The sequence below is a fragment of the Mauremys reevesii genome, linkage group 20 (assembly GCF_016161935.1).
Source record: "Mauremys reevesii isolate NIE-2019 linkage group 20, ASM1616193v1, whole genome shotgun sequence".
NCBI classification, from domain to species: Eukaryota; Metazoa; Chordata; order Testudines; family Geoemydidae; genus Mauremys; species Mauremys reevesii.
The window spans coordinates 17,161,994-17,176,858 of NC_052642.1; the positions used below are offsets into that span (position 1 = coordinate 17,161,994).

A 14,865-nucleotide genomic window follows, 5' to 3' on the forward strand; every position below is an offset into this window, starting at 1 on the left:
ACTGTCAGCATGAGTTTACAGAGGCAATATCGAGATAAAAGCGGACAGCCAGATCCATTGAGGAAGCTGGAACTCAGAACTGGATCTGGAACTTTGAAGCTTAGACTCATCGCAGCCGAGACAATGTAAGTCTTTTGGTAGGTGCCAGCCTTGTCTGTGTTACTGCAGCTGCTGGCGATGCAGTGTGACAGGTTGTCAGCGGATTTTGCTGTGCAACACCCACCTTTGTAACTGTCCAAATTTATTTCCAGAAGAAAACAATAAGAATTTACTCCATGAGAGGAGCAGGGCTGCACTAACAAGAGAGGCTCTAACGTGCAACAGTGTTGGAGGCAGTTTGCACATATTTCACAGAGGGGAACCGAAGGCATGGAGTGGAGAAGTGACTTGCCCAGGGTGTCACAGCCAGTCAGTGGCAGAACTGGAGTCCTGCGTTCCACCCTCCACTACACTAACCTCTAGTATCAATCTCCATGGCCGCCTCCTGCAAAGCAGGGTGAGCCAAGAGAACTTGCTCAGCCGAAAATGCTGCTACAATCCTTCCACAATGGCCTGATAACAAACTGGTTTCTGTTCCACATGTTTTGTTTGCTTTCTCCTGATCAGATGGCGCTGGGGACTGACCCAACAGGCATTCCTATCGGCTCTGAGGCAGTGCGCGGCAAAGAGCTTCTCCAAAGTTTGGTGGTCAGCCTCTGTAGCTGCAAGTCTGACAAGAGGGGCGGGAGGCGGCATGACCTCTCTGTTACCCCCCAGAAGAAAGTGAGGCAAGGCTGACACCTGTTCAGACAAGTAAATCCCATTTACCAATTGTCTTGTATTTGCTCTGAAGGCGCACTGGTGATACTGCAGGCTAAGCTGGGTCAAAATCAGGTTACCACCTCCTTTGGCACCACCTGCATTAGAGCAGTGATAGTGTGGCTCTGTTTTTTTGGATTTTTATCTGAGAGCAGCTACACGGGGGTTTTCCCCCCTTCAGTGAGTGAATAATAATTAGCATTTAGAACACTTATAATCCTTTGATCTTGTTTTATACATAGGGAAACCGAGGCACAGAGCGGTGACGTGACTTGTCCGAAGTGGCACAGCAGGTGGGCCAAGGAATTCTGGTCTCTTGACTCCCATTCTGGACCCTGTGCAGGAGCTTGTTGTGGAGTTTCAGCCATTCCCTATTGCTTGTTGCAACACCTCTGTCTGTGACCCACAGATCTTCTCTCCTCTGTGTGTGGCCCCACAGAAAGGCGGTACAACTGCAGTGAACTCATCTTCTGTCACCGCATCATCGTATCATTTCAGACCATCCCATCATGCTGTAAAGACGAGTGGGACGGGTCCTGAACTCTAGTGTATGATGCGGATTTGCACTAATGAGTCTGGTACGGGGCTGAACTCTGGCACTGACGGTGCCCAGCTGCTTCACACCAGCTGAGGACCTGACCCAACCAGGTTTGGATTTGAAGCAACAGTCGAGAGGTGAAAGGATCCATAACCCACTGCCAATCCCTGAACCACCTCGTCCCTTTAGATTTTCATCCCAATTTAATTGTCCATTTTTTGTCCTCAGAGTTTCTTTGGGCACTTTCTTCGCAAAAATTGCAGCAATCCGCTCTGAGGTCTCAAGCAGATGCCAAAGACAAGAAGGTATAAGGCCAGCTTATGTTCTGCTCTAACCATTAGGGATCTAGCTTTCAACTGATAGCTCATCTCTATTTAGCTATTTCAACAACTCCAGAAATGTTTGGCACAGATGTAAACTTAATAGTCCAGTTAAACAACAGCAAACTACTCTGGAACACGTAATTTTTCAAATCTTGTTCTACCAGTTCAGCTGGTTAGCCAAGAACTAAAGGCCCAAGCCTTCTGCCGTACTGAAATCAATGGAGAATGCTCACATTCCAGCAACAGCAGGATCGGACCCTGTGGTAATATGGGGCTCCTCACTATTCATAAAGAAATAGACTGAGTTCCTTTCCATCTTGCTCCCAGAATGCTTTGCAGAAAAGCAGCATCATGCGTCACTTGCAAACACTTTCTCTCACCTGTTTTTAGGCCAGCCCTTCTGTCAGCATTGTTAATATGTGGGATCAGCGATACTTTATTATGAGATGGGTCAAAAGGGAAAGCATTGTTACTCCTCTGTGGACAGCAAATATGCTCCACTCTTTGAAGTCTTTGAGAAGATTTGCTTAGAGTTTGACTGGTACACAGAAAGGAATTCAGAAATTGATTACATTTGTAGGCCCGTATGTTAGTACACATTGTTAGCTCCCATCTATCTGTATTGTGTTTGTGTCTCAAGATCAGATATGCGGAGACGGTAGAAGTCTTTACATTAGGCTGGTGTTGTCGCTTTTGAACCTTTGCAGTGTTTGTATATACTGTGCTCTGTGATTTATCTCATGCATTGACCAGACAGAGGTCTTTGCAAAAGTGTGGCAGCCTCAAAAACCTTGAGACACGGCAGGACATGAATGAAAAAATGTTTGTGATCATAATAACAGTAATGAATTGAGAATACTATCCTAATATCTTACTTTTATATAGCACCATATTCATACCTAAGAATCTCAAAGTGCTCTACAGATGAATGAATACAGAATACTTCATCCACCAGTGAAATGCAGCCACCTCTGGGGAGAAATGTGGTGATCATTTGAAAACACACAGCCATTTAGGGTTTGCTTTAAATTGAAAATAAAAGGGGAATTCAGGTAGAAAAAATTAATTGGAAGAGCTGAAATATAGCCAGGAAACCAGGCTTACCACTCTTCCTCTCCCTAAAAGATTGTTGCACGACTGCAAGTGATCAGGAATGAGGTTTTATATCAAACCCAGCAGCACGGAGCCCTCAACACCAGCTAAACTGTCTTGGTTTAGTACAGACGTAGAGGGTAGAGCGTCACCTATGGACTAAAGAAAAGCACTTCCTATGGAACCTAGTAATGAAAGAGGTGCTGAGGCTCAAGTAATTAGTTGCCAGGGCTCAAGCAATTTTTTTACATTCATAACTGATGTGCCAAGCCCAGAGGTGCCGGGGCTATGAACTGCCAAGCCCAGAGGTGCCGGGGCTATGAACTGCCAAGGCTAGAGGTGCCGGGGCTCAGTGCTGGCAAGCCCCGGCACTGGACCCAGCTATCATTAATAATTGGAGATCTCCATCCCATCCACGTGCAATATGACAGGATCGCAGCACACACGTTGTTACATGGCTGTAGAATACATCCAATTGTACTAAATGGCATATGATGTTTTTCCCTTTGAATTCCCCCAGGGCTGGCTGTTGGCACAAACAAAGCAAGATGCCACAGGGAGCCCTGCTCCAAGGGACCCCAAGATTCCATGCTAATACTGCAACTCGGGGCTTGTCAACCCCCCTCTCTGAAGGCATAACTAAGGTAGCAGACGACTCAAGGCTCCTTCCAGGATCTTCGAGCCCCACAAATTTTAAGACTGGCTCTGGATCCCCCCCTAGGACTTCAGTAAGCCTTGACCCCCTCCTCCCCCATCACTTACTAGTCAACATTTGAAATACTTCTTGTCAGCCTCCCCCCAGTAATTAAAAGCATAGCTGAATATATTGTTTGCTTCTATAGTTACAGTCTCTGGTGCAATTGTGTCGCCTTCCCAACCACTGTTAAAGTTGCTGTATTGTGTAGCTAATCACTGTGGAGTCCTGCTGGGTAAACCTTGTAAACCTTTCCTTGCTGGTGCTCTCTGTTTGCTCAGCAAAGACTCCTTGATTTACTCCCATGCAGCCACTTAAGATCCCTTGCTTACCTTCTCACCAGCGAACCAGAGGAGATCTCCAACACAGATTAGACAGACAAGACAACTCTCTGTCTGCTTTAGGAGACAACCGAAAGAAGCTCCTTGAACTGAAACTGGTTTAAAATCAACGTTTGACCACATGAAGTGAGGCACCCACTACATTACACAGGAGGTGGAGCTGGACTATTTACTACTCGGGGCAAATAGATAAACAAGTAAATAAAAGCCACTGCTGAAGTGTCCAAAAATAAAGACCCACTCTGGGCTTCATCTATCCAAATGATACCCAGGGTCTGGTTGACCCCTGCTTTGCACCTTGCGTATTCATTTACTCCTATTCAAAGGGTGGATATATTATTATTATTATCCACGTTTCTTATAGTAGTGCCTAAGGACCAACCAAGAACAGGGTCCCCATTGTGCTACCTATTGTACAAACACACAGTAGTTGAGAGTCCCTGCCCTGAAGAACTTACAAACCAAATGGTAGTGTGACGTATGGCCACTTGGCACAGGGAAAAATGACTGTCTGAGGGGCAAGGCAGTGGAGAATCAGACTCAAATTCACCACCCGTTCCCCTCAGTGAAATGCATTCCAAAGACAATTTGATAGTTATGCAAAAAAAGAGAGCGGCTGTGACCAACAGGAGGAAAGAAACCAAGAAAGGGAAGAGCATAAGCAAGTGCTGTGGATTCCCGTCTTCAGAATATTTTGAAATCCTGGAGGAACAGGGTGCAGGTTACAACTGCCACCCAGTTGCTTTATTGGCCACTGTCCTCAGCACTTATGCAGCAGATTCCTTGAGATCTCAGTGAGCCGGGAAGGACTGCAGGGCTCTCACATTATTAAAGAACTAAACAATCATGCTGTCCTTAGGTGGGCGGCTGTCCGGCGGCATAGGGGAAAAGGTGTGCAGTTGTGTAATTTATAATAATAAGCCAAATCCTGTAGCCTGGACTCTCACAAAGCTCTAACCCATTCCCCACTCCAGCAAGGTACCAAAGCATCTGTGTAGCTGTAGGCATGCATATAGTCCCACAGATGTCAATAGGATTCTAACACACTTCAGGTTAGACACAGGCTCAGGTCTCTTGCTGAATCAGGGACTAAGGTAATTGAGCTGACCCTACAAAGTGCTGAGCGTCTCCAGCTCCCATAGGTCCATCCTAAAAGTTGGAGGAGCTCAGAGCAGGTGCCAGGAGAGTCTCTCTGTGTGGAGCAGCTTCTGGGATTGAGGACTTCACTAAGGGCTTGCCTACACTTATCGGGGGATCAACGTGTGGCGATCAATGCATCAGCAGTCGATTTAGCGGGTCTAGTGAAGATCTGCTAAATTGACCGCAGATTGCGCTCCCGTCGACTCCTTTACTCCACGTGAACGAGACGCACAAGGGAAGTCGATGGGAGAGTGTCTCCCGTCAACACAGCGTAATGTGGACCCCATTGTAAGTAGATCTAAGTACGTCGACTTCGGCTCCATTATTCACCTAGCTGAAGTTGCGTAACTGAGATCAATCTCCCCACGTAGGGTAGACAAGGCCTAAGATTTTACATAAGGTCTGAGGACCTGATTCAGCAAAACATCCTTATGCAGCAAAGCACTTAATCAGAACCCAAGTGAGATCTTCAGAGGCCATTGGGATTAGGATTGGGAGAACTCTGTAGTGGTTTGAATTCGCATTACTAAATATTATTGTTATAATTACTAATTATTTGTATTACCATAGCACTTAGGTGCCCTCGTCACGGACTAGGAATACACCTCTGCCCCGATATAATGCTGTCCTTGGGAGCCACAAAATCTTTACCATGTTATAGGTGAAACCGCGTTATATTGAACTTGCTTTGATCCACCGGAGCGCGCAGCCCTACCCCCCTGGAGCGCAGCTTTACCGCGTTATTTCCGAATTCGTGTTATATCAGGACGCATTATATCGGTGTAGAGGTGTAATATGAGGTTTCATTTGATCTTTTTTAAAATTTTAATTAGTTTTTCACCATTAATTTAAATTTTTACTTTTCAAGGAAAATGTCATATATAAAAAGCAAACCAATTAGTCCTTGTAAAGATATGGCCAAACTCAAGACCTTGGCTTTAAATCCAGGCTGAGATCTGAATTCACAGCTTGAACCCATCTCTGTATTAGCAAACCAGATCCAAAGATGCGGACGTTTAGCAAAATCAACATCTTAAATGCAAACACCACGGAAATTTGAAAGTGTCGTGAACTGAGGTTTGAGTCTGCCCATTCACCGAATTATGACTGCAGTAGAAAGGTATAACCAAAAGAGTTGATGCACAAACAGGTAGAAATATTCTTATGGAGAGATTATGAGAAGCAACTTAAAAAAAAAACCAAAGACTGAAAAAACCAAAGTAATAGCAGTTGGATGGAGAAATGATGGAGGGAAGGAGATAAAGTGTAGAGTGTCTCTAAATTGTGATCTTGATACCATGGTAATGGATAATTTAGATAGGCCTAGAATAGACTGAAATTTGGTTGTGAATCCAGATCCTGAGTTTGGATTGAGGTGTTGGTTCAGACCCACCGCTAATTTCTAATGAAATGGAAGCCTGTGCTATGCAAACAGTAAAGGTCCTTGGCTGAAACAAAGTCTTGTCCTGCTTCGGGGAAGGACAAGGAAACAATTTTTTTTTTAAAGAAACATGCAGCAGCCCAGAATTCATGCTTATCCAGATCCACACCAAACTTGAACCTCAAAAGTTTTGCATTCGGCCACATGCCTATAACATTTTATTTTCAGGTGCTTTTAAATTTGGCAAAATTAGTTCTCCCTTCCTTAATTGAGATGTTCCAAACATGGATCCTTATTAAAACTGAACCCCAAATACCCAACTGTTCCTCTTTTCAAGTAATAACAGGGATCATTTGTCTTCTTCAACTGAACAGAGACCAGCTAGCACATACTGTCTCCAGCTTATGAAGAATGCATTTGCCTTAGAAAGACGGCAACGTCCTTAAAAACATTTCAAGGGCTTCTTGAATAGGGGATCAAAGGTCCCACGCGGCTGGAAGCTGTTTTTTCTGAGCAAAATGGGGGTTAAAAAGAAAAGTAAAAGTTCTTCTCCAGTGATGGGGATTACAACACCCTTGGGAAGGACAGGAACGTGGGGTCAAGAAGTTGTGACCAGGTTAGCAACACAGGGAACAGAAGGAGAAGACAAAAGCACAGAAAGTGGAAATGGACAGATGAATGCAGAAGCATGTTTCCTTGCTGAAAGAGAATAGGTGCTACATCAATTCATACTGAGAGCTAAAGGATTGAGCGCCTGTTAATGGATCGGGTGACACAGCGGGGATCAGAGGTCACGAGTGCACTCAGATAGGCTAATTGGTTGTTATGTGCATATTAGCAATAATAATTTAGTATGATACTAAGGGGGAAACTGATAGTTCAGAGGTTTACTTACAAAAATAGTAATATTACTCACATCATGTAACAGCTAAAACTGTGTAAATAATAATACTTGGAACTTCTCCAGAACCTTTCATCTGAGGATCCCATTGTCTAGATTGTCTAGATGATGAAGTAGAATTACGATCCTTTATTTGTCCCTTTAATCCGATCTATAGTTCTATAGTTAGCTGCTACATAGGAGGATATAGGGCCTGAGCCAAAGCCCCTCGAAGTCAGTGAACCACTTCCCATTGACTTGATGGGCTTTGGATCAGGCACATGGATATCAATGATCGACCAAATGATGTCCCCAATTAAGCAAGGTATGGAAGCATATGCCTGACATTCTGCATGTGCTTAGATTTGAATAAATAGGATTATACATGTGATTAAAGTTAGGCACATGCTTAAGCCATCTGTGAAAAGGGGCCTTTGCTAGGAGTCGCCTGAGACCTCACACTTAACAGCCAGAGCAGAATGTAAAAGTTGGCTGTCAACCAAATCCAGCAGTAGGGGTTACTCTGCAAACCCTCTGGGGTAGAAGCTGCTAGCGAGGGTGGCATTTCAAGGTAGGGGCTCTGTGCCAAGAAACATGGTCTGCACACTTTTTGGTGTACATCCTCTGAATTAGTGATGGCCCTATGCACAACCCATCTCGACTGTGATTCCTGTTCCTGACAGGACTGATTTGGGCAGGGTGTTATGCCTGGGACTGCTGGCAGCTAGAACACAGGTGCGTATGTATGCAGCATTTTATGTGCCCCTATTTGGGGATTGTTTTACATAGTCCCAGAGTCTGTCTGTCAGTCAATGTACCGTGTATTTTGTTAGTACAGCTTCTAACCTTCTTCTTCTAATGACTGAAGTTGTACTTTTTTCATAAGGAAAATAAATAAAGATAAAATCATGAAGTTTTGGGGTCAAATCCAAATCCTGTTTTAGTCCACAGAAGTTTTGTGATTGATTTCAGTCCATGCGTGATTAGTAGCAGTATTAGAAGAGGCATTAGCCTTTTGTTTTATTCATATACCAGACCTTCAGGGGACCTGAAGTTAGCAAGGGTAAAGGCAAATGCAAGGGGTTAAGACATCTTAAAGTTAATTCACTGCCATGCTCAGTCAAACCCTGTTATTTCCAGTGCATTTTTATTTTCCTAACCACTAGCCGAGGTGGTGATTAATCCTAATTCCAGAGGTCTAAGAAAGGCTGTTGTTATTTACATTCTTCTTCATGAATTTCACTGTACTGTACGCCTCAGTAAGGATTCTGAAATTGATGTCCCGTGCTGGCATGTGTCCTCTCTTTGCCTTTGTGGGGTTGGAGTAATAAACTCCCCTTCAGTCTTCAGTCTTAAGGAATGTGCTTTGCTTCCCCCCCTCCCACTCCAGTTTGGATCAATGGTAGTGAACACAGAACATTTTCTTTTGTCTTGTTGTAAAGTTTCTCCAGTGCATACCTGAGAGGTGGCCTCCTCGGCTCATGTGCACATGGGAAGAGTTTGCAGCATGTTGCTAAACACAAACATGCTGTTTTCCTATGGAATTCCATAGGAAAAGGAGAGAATCAATTCTGGCCTTTTAAAATCTATTAAAGGCAAAATCCAGAGCCTCTTGATGTCAATGTGGGGTTTGAGTTGTGTTCTGTAGAAGCAGGATTTGGGCGTAAAGGCTCCTCTAGTAACACAGGATTTCCCATATTATATCATAACATTGTCTGTTGTTTCTGTTTCATTAGTTGCTCAACTGATCCGTAAGGCCACTACTCTCTCCCTTTTCAAAGGCCTTGCCTATATTTGGGATTAGCACTGATTCAGCCATTGGGGACCAGCTGATGGTGTAGCTGCACCAGTGAAAACCTGAAGTATGGACAAGAAGTTATGCTTTGCACTGGCTGAGATTACCCCAGTTTCAAACATCAATTCCTGGCCACTGATTGTCTGCACATGGGATTCAATAACGTTGAATCTCCCCTTAGCACCCTCCTCTCCCACAGTTCCAGTAATACTTTGAGGGGCAGATGGGATGAGCTGGCACTTACCTTATGGAGAGGAGGGGGAGAATTGCATCTATTTGACTGTATATCTCCCACTTTTATCCTTCTCTCACCCTTCATATGTTACTTGTCTTCTTAGGGCCTGATTTTCATTTACATTAAGGCCTCTTCACTCCACCAGACAAGCATAAAGAGGCCTTAGTTAAAATGAGAAGCAGATCCTTAGATTGTAAGTTATTTGGGGCAGGGACCACGTCCTTGCCTCTGTTTTTACAGTGTCCAGCACACTGCGGCCTGATCCTGATTAAGGCCTTTGGGTGCTACCATAGTATAAACGTTAAATAATAATAATAACTAATGCCTGAAGCTTCAGAAGCTAACAAATCAGCCTTGTAATGCATTTAGCCAATTGTGCAATGCTGTGCATAGGGGAACACACCCCACAAGCAGGGCTGGATTAACGCAGGGGCTTTAGAGGTTGCAGCCCTGGGCTAAGGGGGGCCCCGGTGCAGCAGGGCTCAAGCAGGCTGCCTGCATGCCATGGCCCCACACTGCTCCTGGAAGTGGCCAGCTGCTGGCACGTCTCTGCGGCCCCTGGTGGGGGGAGGAAGCTCCCTGTGCTGCCCCCACCCCAAGCACTGTCCCTGCAGCTCCCATTGGCTGGGAACATGCTGTCCCCAGCGTGGGGCCACGGCATGCAGGCAGGCTGCCTGCCTGAGCCCTGTTGTGCTGCCGGGCGGGAGCCGCCTTTCATAAGCGCCTCCTGGCCAGAGCCTACACCTCGCACCCCCTCCTACACCCCAGGTCAGAATCCCCTCCTGCACCAAACTCCCTCCCAGAGCCCGCACCCCTCACCCTCTCCTGCACCCCAACACTGCCCCAGCCTGAGCCCCCTCCTGCACCCAAAATCCCTCCCAGAAAGAAACTAATATAACAGCTGCTCTAAGGTAAGAAGTCGGCTATTTTGAGTTAATTTAACTATATTCTACATGTTTTAAGACTGAAATGTAACCACAGAATGGCTTCATGTTAATTAAAAGGCAAGTTTAGTATAGCGTTAATAGCCTCGATGCCATAATTGTGATCGTTTTGTTTTAAATTAGGAAAAAGGCTTGTATACGGGGGCCCCACAAAATCTAAGAGCCCCGGGCCCACAAGACAGTTAATCCGGCCCTGCCCACAAGTGATCAGTTTATGTTCTGAAGCATGAGATTTAATTATCCCTTGTTTCCAGTGCAATAATTGCTCTTAAGGTGCGAAAGCTGAATACATTTAACAAATCTAAATTTGGGTTTTGCCACTTGTAGGTTGGTTCACTCTTTGCACTTCATTCAACTTGGACAAGGAACTACGGAACTAGCTTGGTCAGTTTCGCTTCCTGGATCCCAGTGCTTGTACAGAGATGTGATAAACTTATACTAGACTTGTCTCATTTTTCTTAATTTCATAAATATTTTCTGATCTTATTGGACCAAATCGTACTGTCCCACTCACTCTGACCAGACTTCCATTGACTTCAATGGGAGTTTTGCGTGCACTACCAATGTAACATGAATCCCTGAGCAAGGAAGGCTTTGGGCAACCCTGCCTAACACAATCTCAGGAAATATTTTTGCAGGTAGGCAGGATTTTAATGCCATTACCTTCCAAGACAATCAGTACTTGTATGATATATACAATTAAAATACTTTGCACTTATAAAATACTCTGCATTTGAGGAGCGCAAAGCACTAAAATACACTAATGAAAAGCCTCTAAAGAGTCCTCTGAGATAGGGCAGGTCTACACTGGGGGGGGAGATCGATCTAAGGTACGCAACTTCAGCTACATGAATAGCGTAGCTGAAGTCGAAGTACCTTAGATCAAATTACTTACCGTCCTCACGGCGCGGGATCGACGTCCGCGGCTCCCCATGTCGACTCCGCTACCGCCGTTCACGTTGGTGGAGTTCCGGAGTCGACAGGAGTGCGTTCGGGGATCGATATATCGCGTCTAGATGAGACGTGATATATCGATCCCCGAGAAATCAATTGCTACCGGCCGGATCGGCGGGTAGCAAGACGTACCCATAGGTAAATTCTATACATATAAAGGAAACAGAGGCATGGTATGGTTAAGTGATTTGCCCATGGTCACACACTAAGACAGTTGCAGAGTTTCGGCTAGGTATAAGCTACTGCTATAACCACTACACAATGCTCCCACATTGGTATTTAGCACTACTTGTTTGTGTTACAAAAGGACCTGCAAACCAATTGATGAAGAGATCATTTCCCATTTCCTCACTCTTGACTCCACTGACAGGATCTCTTGGGTAAGTGATGGATGTTTGTAGCGTATTTGAGATGATTTATAGTTCTTTGTTACACAAATTCTTCAGCATTCTTCCCCATACCCTCCCAACCAGCCATTAGTCATTACATCTTAATGAAGATCAGGCAAGTGAACTCTGGTTAATGACCCTAATGATATTGTTCGGAGTTTCTCTCTTCTGAACTGTCTTTGTTTACTGTGGAAAAAAATGAATCAGTGCTGCAATACAAATGAAGAGCACAAGCAAAAATGTTTTGTACATTGTATGAAGTCCCTGGGAGGGCACAAATACTTCCACTTGCATGCTGGAAAGTCAAAAGGTTGATGGAGAAAGGGTGCCATAAATCAGACAGATATGGACTGTAGGGAGGATTGAACTGATGTAATTTTTCATCTCAAAGCTTGTAATTAAAACAGTGAACATTACAGAAGAAAAGTAACTTAAATATTCCAGTTGCCTGTATTGCCTAGATTTCTCAGATGTTGGCAATATAAACAATTGGCCCGTGAGAATTTTATTACAGAAAATATCTTTGGTGATGTTGATATTAAAATGTTGCTTAATTGGAATGTTGTTTGTTTTACCTTCAAGAACACTAGGACAAAAACTGTATCATTTGATCTGCTATAAAGTTTTAGCAGATGTAACTTTAATGTTAAGGTTCTGAAGTTTGTTATAATGAATAAATGCATGAATTAAATTAAATGTTGATCTTTATCTATGCAAAGTACTCTGTTGGGCCTGAACAGCTCTGCTTCAAATGGCCTATTTGTACTCTGCACTGGCCTCTGAACATTTTCTTGTTTAAGCATTGTACCAGATGATATGTATGAGACTGGATCCAATATAGCTGTACTTACAGTAGTAAGCATTAAGCAATGTACATAAGCACATGCTTAACTTTAAAGTCATTTAACGTTAATAGGTGTTTAAGCACTTTGCTGTACTAGGGCCTAAACTCAGAAGGAAATGTCTATAGCAGGGGTTGGCAACCTTTCAGAAGTGCTGTGCCGAGTCTTCATTCATTCACTCTAATGTAAGGTTTCACGTGCCAGTAATATATTTTAATGTTCTTAGACGGTCTCTTTCTATAAGTCTATAATATATAATTAAACTATTGTTATATGTAAAGTAAATTAGGTTTTTAAAATGTTTAAGAAGCTTCATTTAAAATTAAATAAAATGCAGAGCCCTCCGGACCAGTGGCCAGGACCCAGGCAGTGTGAGTGCCACTGAAAATCAGCTCATGTGCCGCCTTCGGCACCCGTGCCATAGGTTGCCTACCCCTGGTCTATAGGATGACCCTTAAATAGAGGACTGATCCAAATCCCTTTGTAGTCACTTTGGAATCTTTCCAATGACTTCAATGGGTTTTGGATCAGGCCAATAGATGAGCTGCTAGGAGAGATGACACAGACAACACAAACAAGACAACATAGTAATAAATTCTCAGTCCACCCTGTGGGAAAGTATCTGAAACTTTGTAACTCAGTTTTACATTTCTAAGTCTACATCTACAGTTGGAGTTGAGAGTGTGATTCCCAACTCAAAGTGATATACTCACGATAACACTCATCAAGCTAGTGCATTAGACACAGTGTAGCTGCAGCAGCATGAGAGGTGGGATGGGCTAGCCACCCCAAGTATGTGCCTAGGGTCTTAGATGGATACATACTCTGGGCAGGTAGCCTCTTCCACAGCTCATGCTGCTGCAGTTACATTCTAATTTTTGCACGCTAGCTCCATGAAAGCTAATGCAAATATGTCTTCTTGAGTTGGGAATCAACCGCTTAGCTCAAACTGTCAACATACCCTGTAATGCAGAGTGTTTCTGCCCAGTAGAGCTGATGATCCTAACTTCCTTGTAAAGTGATTGATAGGAAAGGGGTTGGCCTATCAGTTCTTTGCCACCAGCTAATTATACTGTAAATCAGGAAGATGCTGACGTGTGAACAAAAAGTTGTTACAGGCGCTTTTGTCCTTTTATTTAAATGAGGTGCTCCTTTAAAATTAGGTGAAACAGTGGTGTAATTAACTTGCCATCAGGGATATACAAAAGAACAAAATGCTGAAATGAGCCCCCATAAAGATGTTGAACAGTTTTATGACTTGGATGCTGCATTTTGTATTTCAGATTTGTTTAATAATCTGACATAAGTGACTAAAAATGTGTATGATGAAGAAAATAGCATCAGGAGCTAAACTCATTATTTTATCAAATTGTTTGTATTGCTCTTCCACCATTTGATGCTGTGACACATATGTTCAGTTTGCAAACATTCCAAGAGATTGGGTACAGGCCTGGATCCTGCCCTCTGCTTTGAAGGGGCACCAGGGGTTGTGGAGAGGAAGGATGCAAAAAGCTTCTTTTACACTCACAAGCCTCAAGAGTAGGATCCCAGCATAACATCTGGTTACCTCACTGGTCTGCAAACAATAGCTCCAACAATGACATCATAAATTAAATACTGCGATGTACATTTAAGGCATTACTTCCTAGATAAAAAATATGCACACCTGGGCAGAGAGAAACTTAATTATCTGATGTATATTATTTAGCCTAAATGAATAATTGATAATAAAACATATATAATCACTGTTAGTACTAACAGTAGAATTACAATACTGCATAAGGATCCCAACTGAGATCAGGGCGCCAATGTAGTAGACCCTGACCAAACGTAAAATAAGAGACATCCTCTGCCCTGAAGAACTTGCAGTCTAGACAAGACAAACATAGGGTTAAGGAGGAAGGAATATAACATACAAGCAGAGTGAAGAGTGATGATCAACAAACATCTTGTTAGTTCCAAGTTTTGGGTTTGGTTTGGTTGTTTTTTGTTTGTTTGCAATCATTTTAATAAAAGATCCATCAACTGGGCATGTCCTAATATATGAGAGGTTTCCTGAAGGAAGGAATAATAGAATGTAAGCATTTGCTGGGCCAAAACCTAGAAGCAGCAGTATAGAAGGATGCAATCCTGTTTCACAGGCACCCATAGTGCCACCATGTGGTACTAATATTCACATATGGCAATAGGTCATTGAGAATCAAGTATGCATGAGTCCCCCTAATGCCTTGAGGTGACATTTTAAAAAGAGGCTTAGTGATTACTACTGTATTTTTAAATAATGAAACTTCATGAAGATTATCTGTCAGTTAAAGAGACTCCAGATGCAAAAGCTACCATATAGTGAAAGTAAGAGTTACTGTAGTTTGAGGAAATTAATTTCATTCATGTAGGTTTTTAAAGATATCACCATCCCACCTAGATGACAATTTGATCTGATGTGATTTAATGTTTCGGTAGAACATCATTTGATTTAAGATGGTGTCATTTTAATGCAACAATATCATACTGCCACAATG

At 43.3% G+C, this 14,865-nt stretch overlaps 1 long non-coding RNA gene across 1 annotated transcript; it reads left to right on the forward strand.

Moving 5' to 3' along the window:
• Positions 1-1,215: 1,215 nt before the first annotated feature.
• On the forward strand, positions 1,216-3,483 carry LOC120387463. The gene is made up of 3 exons (XR_005590175.1): positions 1,216-1,473; positions 1,565-1,641; positions 3,272-3,483. It is a non-coding gene; the product is annotated as an uncharacterized LOC120387463 (long non-coding RNA).
• The last annotated feature ends 11,382 nt before the right edge of the window (positions 3,484-14,865 follow it).